The sequence below is a fragment of the Metopolophium dirhodum genome, chromosome 7 (assembly GCF_019925205.1).
Source record: "Metopolophium dirhodum isolate CAU chromosome 7, ASM1992520v1, whole genome shotgun sequence".
In the NCBI taxonomy this organism is placed as follows: domain Eukaryota; kingdom Metazoa; phylum Arthropoda; class Insecta; order Hemiptera; family Aphididae; genus Metopolophium; species Metopolophium dirhodum.
The window spans coordinates 36,720,358-36,735,287 of NC_083566.1; the positions used below are offsets into that span (position 1 = coordinate 36,720,358).

General features: G+C 28.0%; 1 long non-coding RNA gene across 1 annotated transcript; it reads left to right on the top strand.

Annotated features, from left to right (window-relative positions):
- Positions 1 to 7,227: 7,227 nt before the first annotated feature.
- Positions 7,228 to 13,430, top strand: LOC132949394 (uncharacterized). The gene is made up of 3 exons (XR_009665103.1): positions 7,228 to 7,520; positions 13,143 to 13,257; positions 13,331 to 13,430. It is a non-coding gene; the product is annotated as an uncharacterized LOC132949394 (long non-coding RNA).
- The last annotated feature ends 1,500 nt before the right edge of the window (positions 13,431 to 14,930 follow it).

Consider the following 14,930-nt stretch of genomic DNA (forward strand, 5'->3'; position numbering starts at 1 on the left):
CAAGTAATTGATCACAATCATTAAAGTAAGCTACGATGGGAAGTCTATCAACATTTTTTTCCCAGTTAATGGAGGTAATAGCTTTCCATCCCAGTGAAAAATAACTGCATCATCGGTCGACAGTTTATATTCTCTATACGTATATTCTCTGCGCACTCTTTTCGAAAACGTAAACGTGTATTTCGAATTGATTTTCTATTTATAATTAATTTATGAACGTCCTCACTTAATGCTTCTGCTGTTGAAATTAAAATGTGAACGGCATCTCTGTCACTAAGCTTACAGTTATGTAATGCAGCTGCTAGTTTTGAAGTGATAAAATTCATATTTCCTCTAATTGGTTGTTTAAAGCACTTTGTAGATGACCGGGCTCGTCAAACTCTTCATCTTCTATAGTAGACTCATCGGTTGATGACGTACTCATTTCCACAAATGTGTCTAAAATATATGTTTAAAAAAAGATGGGTAAGTGGATGTCACTCTGCTGTACAGTAGGTTACAAGTAGGTCACTGTAATGGTTTTATTATGTAATTATTATCCAACAAATAAAATTTTGTATAGAAAATGCTAATACAAATATTGAGTGAAATTTTCAAGTATCTACAGTCATACGTTTTTTTAATTACAACAAAATAAGAAAATCGTTACATGAGATATCGAGTGAATATCAAATGTTGTAAAAATATGAATTTCAAACGCTCATAAAAATTTAATTTGATTTGCTTGTATTACATTTTCTTTTTGCCTCTGTGATATTAGAAATTCTCTATCTTCTTTTGTTTTTATAATATTAAAAGCATCAACTTGAGCAATGTCAAATAAATCATCTAAAATCAAGCTAAATTTTTAATTTTTTTTAAGTTGTGGTTCTGTTTTTTTTTACTGCAACTTTTGCAAATTTCTTTATTCGTTATATAATTTTAGATTCTGAGCGAAGCGATGAATGTATTGATTTTACAATGATGTGTGTTTTTTTTTTTTATTTTTGTGTCTGTCTTCACCTTTTAGGACAGTAATAGTGCTTGTATTTTCTTCAACAGTAACTTTTCTGATAGGAAAGTGATTCTAGTTGGTACTTTAGGGGGTCAAAAGTAAAAATTTCCAGTAGTTTTCAAAAGCGACGTGAAAAACAAAAGAAAAATTAAGGAAAAACGGGAATTTTTACGCAAAATCTGTTTTTGAGAAAATCGATTTTGGTTTTTGGTGTAACTCTAAAACAAATTACCGTAGGGACATGACATTTTGACTAAATGTTTATATTAGCATTTTCTATACACCATAAAATTTTGAAAATATTTTGACTCTTTTTGAATAGTTTACGGACATTGTCAGTTTTCAATTTTTTTAGTTTTTTTTTCCATAAATATCAATAAAATGTTATCTGTTGAGTAAAAAAGCTTGAAAATTTAATAGAAGGCTCCTAGGTTATTGTTTCAAAGGCAGATGAAAAAAATTAAAAATCCTTAGTCACAGTTTTTATTTATAAGCATTTAAAGTTCAAATTTTGACAAAATACGGAAAAATAACTTCAATTTTTTTAGTTTTTTTTTTCTATAAATATCAATAAAATTTTATTTGTTGTGTAAAAAGCGTAAAAATGTAATGCAAGGCTCCTGATATCGTTACAATAGCAGCTGAAAAATATTAAAAATACATAGTCACAATTTTTTTTTATAAGCATTTAAAGTTCAAATTTTGACAACATTTATCAAATTTATAATTTATTAATTATTTTGTAGTGAAAAATGTATAAAATGTTTAACTTTTATGGCTAAGGATTGAAAATTTAAAACAAGGCTCCACGTAAATAGGTTATATATAAATTACTTTATTCATAATAATATCATCAAATATAATTGTTAATATCATAGGCCGACTGACCGTTTTCGCTCAGAATCGTTTTTCTTATACAATGATATTATATCATGGAATTCAAATTTAACACCATCCATTACAGTGACCCACTTGTAACCTACTATACAGCAGAGCGACATCCACTTACCCACCTTTTTTTGGGTTTCTTTGCCATTAAAAATATAAACCATAAGAATTTTACAACATATACTTAACATGATAAAAATGTAGATACAATACCAAGAACAAAATATATTAAACATTTAAAAATCAAAATATTTTAAAAAAAAGAGGGTAAGTGGATGTCGCTATGCTGTACAGTAGGTTACTAGTGGATGACTGTATAATGGATTGTATTAAAATTGAATTCAAAGATATCATATCATTGTATACAAAAAACGATTCTGAGCGGAGATGATTTGTCAGTCTAGATATTTTATATTGTTATTCTATTTTATCATAGCCTGTAAGTTTAATTAAAATATATTGTTTTTTCACTTTATCTATAATCGAGATACGCCGATATACATATCACCACATATTAGGTGTGTTAATTTTTTCTTGGACGAAGTCTGGTGATACAGCCAGTGGTTAAAGTGGGGGGGGATGGAGGGGGACGGCGTTCCCCGTCTTTGCTTAGCTTTAGTTTTGCGTCCCCTTTAGTTTAATTTCCGTGGTTAAAATATTCATTTAATCATAAAAACTGAATGTTAATACCTACATTAAAATTTAAAAGTATAAAAAAAATTTTAAAACTGAGTATTTATGTATACTATATATATACTATACTTACTATATAACCTACCTATAGTTAGGTAACGCAAAAAGTGGTAATGAATGATGATTATTCATTACATTATACAATATACATAGAGTAAAAATATATTCGTTTGATTATTTTGATTTTTTCTTCTGGGCCCATTTGTGATAACATTACTAATTGAATGGTGTATTTGGTTCTGTGTTTGGTCTAAAAATACATCTATTATTTCAATTTTTCCCGGAATAAAGGGACTGAGCAGATTTTATCAGTAATAATACACTGAATATTATCGTTTAATAAATTTAATCAAATCTAGAAGGTTTCCATTAAAATATTATTTATAAATTATAAGCAAATATAGTCGACGCATAGACGACCGGGCAGAAATTCGTTGTGGTGATACGGACTAACGGCACGGCATTGAACGCGTGAACATAACTTTTAAAAATAATACTATCACAATCAACAACACAATCAACTAAAGTGTCATCTGTAGAGAGTAATGATCCATCAAGAGAAATATTTAATAATTTGTTAGCGGATTTAGATATGATTTCTCCAAATAATTGGCCTGATAGTTGTGACATTCAATATGGTGATACAAGCATACGACGTTTATCAAAAATTTTTAAAATAGATGAACAAGCTAGTGTACGAGGCTTTTGTGAATATAAAGATTTTCCTTCTTCATTAAATGATAACATTAAACCACTTATGAACGCAGTTAAAACTTTGGCCACTTCTTCGGCAGAATGTGAACGATCATTCAGTTCAATGAATGAAATTGTTTCCTCCAAAAGAAGTTTACTGACAAGTGACCACATATCGTCATTGGCTTTTATAAATTGCACAGGTCCACCAGTCAATAATTTTAAACCATTGCCATACATAAATACTTGGCTAGTATCTGGAAAAAGAAGTGCTAAGAAAATTGCCCTAAAAGATTAAATGTTAATGATAAAACATATAAATCCATTTGGTCATGCTTGGAAAAATGAAAATGAAATTAAACAAAAGTAATCATCAGTTCTAAACATATCAATTAATGAAGCCATTTTTTTTTTGTAATTGAATAAACACATTATATTATGTTATGATCTTATATTTATTACCAAAACAAAGGTTTATTTTAATGAAAACCATTAATAAGGCAATAATACTACATTATATATTACCAAGGATCAATTTAAATGTTTATTTAAAAGTTGAGACTGAATTTGATGTTAAAACTGATTTTTGTTTTTGTTATTCATATAATTTTATTATTTTTATAATATTGTTAAGTATATTTTAAAATTACACATTATATCATATAATATTTTATCATCATAAATCAAAAATTAGGTGTTAAGGTGTATTTAATAAGATTAAATTTGATTTTTTTTTTCTATAAGGAATGTTATACTTATATATTTCTAAATTTGTATTTAAAAGTTGAGACTATTGTTGTTTTGCACATAATATTCAAAAATTAAATAAAAAAGTTTAAAAAATGGTATTTAATTATAAATTAGTTGGAAAATCTATATTATAAAAAAAAAACTATTTTGATTTTTCCTTATTCTCCAGCCATTCTCTCCTTGGCCGGAATATAGGTAATTAATATTTTAGAGTTATAATCACTGAGTATGTACATTATACATAATAATAGGTGTATACAAATATACATACTATATAATATGTACGTGATTAATTTTAAAAATTAGGTCAACAATAACATAGATTAAAAGTATAATTTTAAAAAATCAGGGGGGAGATGCGCCTTACCCTTGGCTACAAAATTGGTTAAGGGGACGCCTTTTTTTTGCATTAGCTTCAGTCCCCCCTGCAATTATTTTCCACTTTAACCACTGGATACAGCTGGTAAATATATATATTTATATGTATTGTATTTAATTATTCCAAAACATTAATTTTTACTTACATGATTTAATGTATTATGTTTAATGTTTATATGTATAATCAAAGTTATTATGTATTTAAAAACAATTTATTTAATAAAAAAAAAAATCCTAATCGGAATCTGATTTATATCGCCTGTTTCTATTTTTAATACATGGCGTCCTTCATCATCTAATAGTTCGTCAGTAATGAAATCGATATTTTGGAAAATTCCTTTCTCTTCTATGACGTGCCTAACAAAATTCGTCCACATTTTGGCTATTTCGTGCTAGTGCGCTACACACCTACCACTAATATTTATTGTACGTCTTGTAATTTTAAGGTGGTATTTTTCATTGCACATGAGCTAAATTACCTTCAAGAGTGGTTTGGATACAATAACAATTTTGATTATTTTCTTTCGCGAACTTTAACATCTTTAACATATCTTTAACATATAAATTATTTTAAGTAAATTCAGGACTTACAGAATTAAAACGTTATCCGGGTTTTGCGTTTATCGTTATTTAAAATAGTATTAATACCTATTCAATTTAAAAATAATAACTAATGCGGGACTTAATGGCCCTAATACGTAATAATATAATATAATAAATTCTTAGATTGTTTGCATGAAATAAATGTTTGATATTTCTACGAAATGAATAGACCTTTTAAATAAATAGATTTTAAAATATTTCGTTTAAATTATTTTTTGCTTTATGATATATTTCATAATCATTACCTATGTTTTGTTTTGCAGTAGTTTATTATTTTTGATAATCGATTTCCATTATAATAACGTTTACAAATTTAAATCATTTTTTGTCAAATAAAACGTTCTAATCATAACGTTATTATAACGTTTGCAAACCCTGCAAGTAATTGTTAATTAGTTATTGTTTTATTTTTGTGACGGATACAGACACATTTTAAAACATTTTGGATTGATAACGATTTGTGTCTAATGACTAAGTAATAGTGAATATATGCATATAGTGTACTTTCAAATTTGATTGTGATCGAGCATGGTTCATCTTAAGAATTTAACAATCTAATCTTATCGTTTAAAATATATTTCCTAGTTTTTTTTTCGCCGTACAAAGTGTCCGCGGCAGTGCCGGATAAACTACCGGTGCAAGCGGTGCATTTCACCGGGGCCCTTAAATATTTCATAGAGTCGGTGATATTGTGGATATCGAGTACCTACCATAAAAGATTAAATATTAAAAACAATACAACTTTTGGCTAATTTTATTATAAGTAATAATTTACCGAGTAGTTTTCCGGACGTTTTAAGTGCTTGTATAATTTTTCTGATGATGCCGATCGCTGGGGCAGGAGCAGAACGATCATTTTCCAAACTTAAACTTATAAAGAATTACCTAAGAAACACATGTGAACAAGAAATTTTATCTAGTATATCAATTTTAAATATAGAAAATAAATGAACTAAAACTCTAAATATAGAGAAGATACTACACAATATTGACAATGCAAAATCGAGGGAAAAAAATGTCTTAAAATAGAATTTTTAACATTTTACTTTTTACTATTATATTGGAGACTGGCTTTATTCTCTAAATAACAATATTCTATTCATTTTATTATACTTTTAACTTTTTTTTTTTTGTTGAGTTATCATAGTTGTAGCGTTTTTTTATAACATTTTTAAATTAGGGGCCACTACATTTTTTTTGCACCGTGGCCCTAAGAGGTCAAGATCTGGAACTGGTCCGCGGTATGTCAGTATACAAACAAACTTTAAATAGTACAAAGTCGATTGCCATTACCTAGTACTGCAGTGTGATAACCTAAATGATGACACATCCTAGTTGGGTCCCAAGTACTAGGTGCTAATCACAGGTACTCTACTAGTTGGGCCACTAATATTTTTTGGTGAGTACTACACTATACTAACATTTTACATTTTTAACAATACTCAGAAGTATGTATATTCAAACCGAGGTATGTTTAAAAATATTTTTTCACAGTTTCTTTTTTTAGTTTTTTTACTATTAAAAATCTAAATTAAGTATTTGAATTTTACAAATTTAATATATAATATATATGTATATAATACAAATATAATGGGTACAATGCCAAAAATCAAAGCTGGCACTAGGGCACTAACTAGTTAGTTTTAATTCATATTAACTTTGTAACTTAACTAGTTAAATTTAATGTGTAAAATAGTCTAATCTAACTCGTTGGAAAAAAAACTAACTAGTTATTATTATTTTTTTTTTTTACATTCCAAAATTCCAAAAGCTGTTCCTTAATCATGACATTATGGCTATTATGCCTATATATAGATTATTGGCTCATATATATTATTAATTAATAGTATTTATAATAATGCAGGCACAGGGGCCACGGCTTTTCCGCGTAGTCTGTAGAATGTTGATATCTACTAGATATAAATAGTATTTATACGGGTGGCTTAACCAATTAGTGTAGACACTAGACACGATGCCGAATTTTCGTGGTAGTGTTATCGGTGGTTTATGTTTATCCGTTAATCTATATTACTATTAAACTATTACAGTACTACCAATATTTAAGATTTAATTACTATACTAGTATATATTAATATTATAATATCACAATATCAGTAATATCTACAGTCGCGACGTGCGGTTATTCTAGAATCGCGCACACATGCACATGACGACTGATAACGGACGAGTATTACACATTTACACTGGTTACGACCGTGGTTCGTGCACGTTGCCTGTTATTGTTTTCTTATTTTAAAGAGTTTTTTCAGAACGCGTCTCGAACTCTCGGTGTTGTTGTGCAAATTGTTCATTATAAAATAGAAATGAGTGTTTCTATCGATGCTGATTCGGCTGTTGACGATAGTAATTATAATTTAAAATGGCCACATTTACAACAGTTTTTTGAACGAGGAAATATTGAGGATAAAAATATTGAATTTAAATATTTATTATGTAAACCTAAACATAAGACATCTCCACTCCACGTACATCGCATTCAAACTTGAGAGCACATATTAAGGTAAACTTAAACTTGGAATATATTTAATTATTTTTAATAAATACATTTTTTTCTTCTACCTACTGGCATGGTTGTATGCTTATATTTGTCCAATAAAAGTATCGTTTGCCGAATATTATTTGAAAAAAACTTATAACACCTACTTTAAAAATGAATAAATAATTACTTGCTTACTTACAAATTACTTACTTTTTGGCAAAAATTAATGTCATATATATTTTTATCAACACAAAAGTGATTTTTTGTAACAACATATTTTGTTTTTATTTATATAATATATAAAAGGTAACATTTCAATATGTATATTTTAGATTCTGAGTGGAGTGAGGGATCTAGTGGATCTACAATGGTATTTATTTTTTTTTTTACCCTGTATACAAAATTTCTACCAGGAGGAGTGCTTCGATTGTAACATAATATCGTATCTTATCTTTTATCAAATTGGACCAAGATGGTACTTTAGAGAGGTCATTTTTTAATTTTCTCAATATTTATTTAATGCCACCGGAAAGTCCACCAACAAATTACAAAAAACAACAAAAATGGGATTTTAATTTTTAACGCTTTGTTTATCACAATAGAAACGAATAAAAATAAAAATAACGATTTTTGTTATTTTGTTGTAATTTATAATCGTTATAGTAGTTTTTCGATAACGCTATTTATATAATTCAGCTCAGACGCGTGCTCAGGAACTTTGGTTGGTGAGGAGGGGTGGTTTGAATTTTTTTCTAACAAAATATTTATTAGGAGCCAATTTTTTTTGCGTCCTAACCTTTGTATTACAACCAGTTAACCAGCGAGGTCATAGGCGCAATTTGAAGAGGACTTGGAGGGGCATAGCCCCTCTAAAAATTTGTATTTAAATTGAAGTATTAAATCCTTCATTAATTCTCTAATCTACATACCTAATACAGTAGACGTTGTTTGAATACATTTTTTTCTCAAATTTAAATATGGAAACATGGAAACGAGGCCGTGCACCAACATGATGTTAGATAATATAACATATAAATACATATATGTTGTCATTTGTTTTAATACACAATTTTTAGTTTTATTAATAGATGTATTATTATCTATACATCGTAATATTTTCAAACAATTTTGAAACCTTTTCAGCTATTAAATAGCCATGAGAAATTTTTAAATATTGTAAATTATTATTTAGTTAGAAACTCATAGAAGTTTTTCTTTTCATACCTGAGATTAAAAATTTTAATAGAAGTTTTGCCTAAGTTTTCCTATCTATAACAAACAAACAAAAGTGTACTTAAACGGGACTTTACTTTTTATGAGCTTTTGAACTTTTAATTTTTATTACATTTTATATTCAGCAGTTATATCTTGTTGTATTTTCAAAACGAATAACCGTAGACTCATTAAATGTTTACAATTTATTCATATCAGTATTTTTCATACACTGTACAGTTTTCAAATTATTTCGACGCTTTTCAAACTATTTAAAGCCATGATAATTTTTTCAAATTTTGCAAATTTTGCAAATTTTTCAGTTAGAAATACATAAAAATTTTTTCTTTTCATAGCTAAGATAAGAAATTTTAATAAAAGATTCCCAACAAAATGTTTTACTAATAACAAATCAATTAAATCTTGCGTTAAGTAACCATATTTTTTTGGGCTGGGGGGGGGGGGGAGGGGCGGAGTGCCTCCGTCACCGATCAGAATCGTATTTTGTATCCAATGATTTACATCGAATTCGCAAATATAACACATCATTATTATCAATAATCATATACACAATCACATATTACAATGACATACACGATAACTAATGTACAGCAGAGCAGTATCCGTACTTGTCCACCTTTTTTTTTTTTTGAACTTATATTAACCATTTGAGAACAATGGTGCAATCAGAATTTGTCGGTTGGACATAGTTTCGAAGTTACTGATGACAGACACAAAAATAAAACATTAAAAATTAAAAAATTAAAAAAATAAAAAAGAAAAAAAAAACACATTATTGTAAAATCAATACATTCATCGCTTCGCTCAGAATCTAAATTAATTTGTATTGATTTTAAAATGATGTGTGTTTTTTGTTTTATTTTTTATTATTAGATTCTGAGCGAAGCGATGAATGTATTAATTTTACAATGATGTGTATTATTTTTCTTTTTTTTCTTTTTTTTTATTTTTGTGTCTGTCATCACCTTTTAGGACAGTAAAAGTGCATGGATTTTCTTCAACAGTAACTTTTCTGATAAGAAAGTGATTCTAGTTGGTACTTTGGGGGGTCAAAAGTAAAAATTTCCCAGTAGTTTTCAAAAGCGACGTGAAAATAAAAGACAAATTAAGGAATTACGGGAATTTTTACGCAAAATCTGTTTTTGAGAAAATCGATTTTGGTTTTTGGTGTAACTCTAAAACAAATGACTGTAGGGACATGAAATTTTGACTGAATGTTTATAATTGCATTTCCTATACACCATAACATTTTGAAAATATTATGACTTATTTTGAGCTGTTTACGGACATTTTTAGTTTCCATTTTTTTTAGTTTTTTATTCTATACATTTTTCTATAAATATCAATAAAATTAAATCTGTTGGGTAAAAAAGCTTGAACATTTAATAGAAGGCTCCTAGGTTATTGTTTCAAAGGCAGATGAAAAAAATTAAAAATCCTTAGTCACAGTTTTTCTTTATAAGCATTTAAAGTTAAATTTTTAAAAAATACCGAAAAATCACGAAAATTAGCAAATTGTTTTGAGTTGAGAATTCATAAAAACTTTTCTTTTTAAATCTAAGATTTGAAAATGTAATATAAGATTATCATAAGTTTGTCTGCCTTTATCAAAAAAAAAATGTCTTCAAGAAACTTAAATTTAATTTTTATGAGCGTCTGAAATTTATATTTTTACAACATTTGATATTCACTCGATTTCTCATGTAACAATTTTCTTATTTTATTGTAATTAAAAAACGAATGTCTGTATATACTTGAAAATTTCACTGAATGTTTGTATTAGCATTTTCTATATACCATAAAATTTACAAAATATTTTGACTCTTTTTGAGCTGTTTACAGACATTGTCAGTTTTCAATATTTTTAGTTTTTTTTCTATAAATATCAATAAATTTTTATTTATTGGGTAAAAAAGCGTGAAAATTGAATATAAGGCTCCTGATATATCGTTCTAATAGCAGTTAAAAAATATTAAAAATACATAGGCACAATTTTTTTTTATAAGCATTTAAAGTTCAAATTTTGACAACATTTATCAAATTTATATTTTTTAATTATTTTGTAGTTAAAAATGTATAAAATGTTTAACTTTTATGGCTAAGGATTGAAAATTTAAAACAAGGCTCCACGTAAATAGGTTATATATAAATTACTTTATTTACAATAATATCATCGAATATACTTGGTAACATCATAGGCTGACTGACCGTTTTCGCTCAGAATCGTTTTTCTTATACAATGATATTTTATCATTGAATTCAAATTTAACACCATCCATTACAGTGACCCACTTGTAACCTACTGTACAGCAGAGCGACATCCACTTATCCATCTTTTTTTTTTGTGTCTGTTATCACCTTTTAGGACAGTAAAAATGCTTGGATTTTCTTCAACAGTATCTTTTTTAAACTGAAAATGTCCATAAACAGCTCAAAATAAGTCAAAATATTTAGAATGTTAACGTGTATAGAAAATGCTAATATAAACGTTCAGTCAAAATTTCATGTACCTACAATCATTTGTTTTAGAGTTGCTACTCAGATGTTTACTTTTGACCCCAAAAGTACCAACTGGATTCACTTTCCTGTCAGAAAAGTTGCTGTTGAAGAAAATCCAAGCATTTTTTACTGTCCTAAAAGGTGATGACAGACAAAAAAAAATAAGAAAAAAACACACATCATTATTAAATCAATACATTCATCGCTTCGCTCAGAATCTAAAATGAAATAAATGCTCTTTACCACCCTCTTTACCGTCCCAAAACTGATTTAGTTATTTACCTACAGTGATGCCCGCGTTGCCATTCACTTGCTGCGCTGCGCTCGAAAATATTGTTAAAAAGCACGTCATCATCTGCCAACGTGGCCACTCACACATTACGCTGCGATAAATTACTTTATTCACAATAATATCATCAAATATACTTGGTAATATCATAGGCTGACTGACTGTTTTCGCTCAGAATCGTTTTTCTTATTCTACAATGATATTATATCATTATTATATCACTGAATTCAAATTTAACACCATCCATTACAGTGACCCACTTGTAACCTACTGTACAGCAGAGCGACATCCACTTACCCACCTTTTTTTAATTAGCGTTATAGTACTTTAAGTACTTACACTGCATTTCAGCACTCAGGCCTCGGGGCATTGGCAATTTTCAATATCCCTGGTCATAGAATTAAATCCGATCCAAGATTATGCACGTGCTATGTTAGACATAAATCGTACAAATTGGTCATGCACACCACCTATAGAGTAATATAGAGGCGGCGTTACCTATTCAAACTTTATTACCAGGCTGATGCCAAACTAGCGGTCAGGTGAGTCCAATATTTATGATCTATAACCGCTAGGTGGCACTGTTCAAATATCAAAAACATGATAACAACGTTTATATTACTCCGGGAGAACTAGAGTATTGATGGGCCATTCATGACAACGCTACAAAAAATAAATGTATGGTACAATATTTTTTAATTTTTCAACGAGCCACACTGCAAAACTGTTTCTTTTTTCATTTCAACATTACAACAGAACGCTGCCTCTATATTAATCTATGACACTACCACATCGCTCCAGGATATGAAATTGGCAAATCGTATACAATAATATAATAAGTGTATACATATTATATAACAGTACATAATAATTTTGAAACTATAAGGTATGTTATAATATTTGTTTGGGTGCTTGGTTCTCGTTGTAATAGCTTACAATTTATTAAATATAATTTCGGACTTAGAATAATTTGGTAAGCGATATTTTGGACTTAGAAAATGAATGAGTGAACAAAATAAATTTACTTTACATAGTATAAAATTATTAATGTTTTGGTAACACTGTAGAGTATTGTTGTAGTGATAGTATTATGACAGTGATATAGACTAACCTAACTTTACAGCACGGCTATAGATAGTATCATTAATCGTGTCTTAAGGTATGTCATTGTGAAACTTCATGTCATATAACAGTTATAATACACTGCCACTCTGGACTGTGACTGCTACTTCGGAGTCACTGTGAAAAAATTATTGCTACTGCTAGAAATTTCACGCCATCACTAATACTCAGCAGATCACGTTTATATCTGTTAGATTATTAAAATTTAAAGTGAATTTTAAGGGTAAGATTATTATCTAGTGAACATCAAGACATAAGTTTTTTTTAGATTTTATTTTAGAGCAAGTTATGAGTATTTTAAAATTGTAAATTATTTTTGCATTTTAAAATAATAATAACTTGATTTAAAATTAAAATATAAAAATTATATAACTTTAATATTTATAGTTGTATTTATATTTTTATTTTCTAGTAGACTTGCTCAAAAAACTATTCCTTATCATGAGTCAACTGCACAGAAAGGTCTTTTTTGATAACATTGATCCTTTTAATATGTGCAGATTATGCCTCAGCCTTCCAGAAAAAGACACACAAGAAAGATTCATTGACATATTCAACAATATTCATGAAGGAAAGACAATGCAAGAACACATTAGCGATTTACTCCAACTTAATGTACATACTCATACAATATGACAAAAAAAATAAAAAATATTGCAATTAAATTGATATTTTGAATTTTCCTTAGTTTAAACGCAATGACGGAGGATCACGTAAGATATGCCAAAGTTGCTACAGAAATTTGTGCAGTTTTAATGAGATGAAGAAAAAATCAAATGAAGCTCGACAAATTTTAGATTATCTTTCAAAAAAAAAGTAATACTTTGATATATATATATATATATATATATACATTTTTTAAATTTAATAAATATGTACCTAACTTACCTTTAAAGAGTATATTTATTTGTAAAATGCTTTGACAAATATGGAATATTTTTATAATTTAATGTTAGTAGGTAGATATATCTGTGTATGTTAGTGATGGTGGACATTTCTCCCCCGCCATAAAATGAGTTTACAGACAGTTTTCTTCCCCGGCAATTATTAAGATAGGACGTAAGGTCCCAAGGAGTTATTATATTATATATTCACTTACAGACTGATACTAACGTTGTCAATGGACAGTTCAGTACCTATAGTATGTTACATAATTGAACAATGTGTGTGCTTAATTATATATAATCACAAATATAAGCTACTTATGAGTCATGTTTTATCTAAGTATCTTCTTAACTCTAATATGCTCTTTGTTGGGGTATTTGAACATGGTCAATAAAGCGATCCTGAGCTTTAATTTATTATGAATAATGGTTTGACTACCAATGACAAAAATATATCTGAATTAATATGATTACCGATTTAAGTGTATAAAGAGTTATGAAAATGCGTTGAAATAAAATATAAAAATCATTATTTAGCTCTAGTAAATTTAATTTATACCAATTATTTAAATTAAAACTATTAATGAATTTAGTAAACTTCAGAGAATTGTAGTTAATAAACTACCAAATCGATAAATGATAATTTGACTATTAACATTTTCAGAAACAAAAGTTTTACCAGAACCCATTGATAAACAAAATTGATGTTGCTGTTGATACAACTATGTGATTTATATTTTTAAATTGTAATAAAAGATTCCCAGTTAAAAATAAAGAAATATATCTTTTTTTTTTATATAAAATTCCATAATAGTTAAAGAAAACCTCACCTACTTTCTACAATGACATAAGATACAGCCTGTATATAATGACAAGGAAAAAAATTTAAATAATAACAATAATAATATAATATAAATGTTTGGTCCAACTTCTTATTCCACCTCATTGATAATGCATTTCTCTTCATCCAAATTCATAAGTTCTTTTTATAAAGAACATGTTTAAAACTGATGGGTCCAAAGCCCATAAATTGGTGCAATCAATAGGCTGTGTAGCTTCATTTGGTGGTGGCAATGAATTATAAGATGGAAGTACACAAGGTGGAAAACAAAATTTAATGTCAAGTCCCGGGGCAAATAATTTGTTATTAATAGTGTGCCATCATCTTCTATTTTCTCAATTCGAATCTGGACGAAGTGGCAAGACACAAGTCAACAAGAACAATATGTTTGAGTAACAGACGAAATTCAAATGGCTCTCCACTCATAGCTGAAATAAAATAGACATTATAAATATAATTAACTTAGAAATTATCATAAAATATATTTTGGTAAATTACTTAGTAGAGTTGGCTTGATGACTTCATGAAGAACTTTATAAAATGTTAGTTTTTCGAACTCGAAA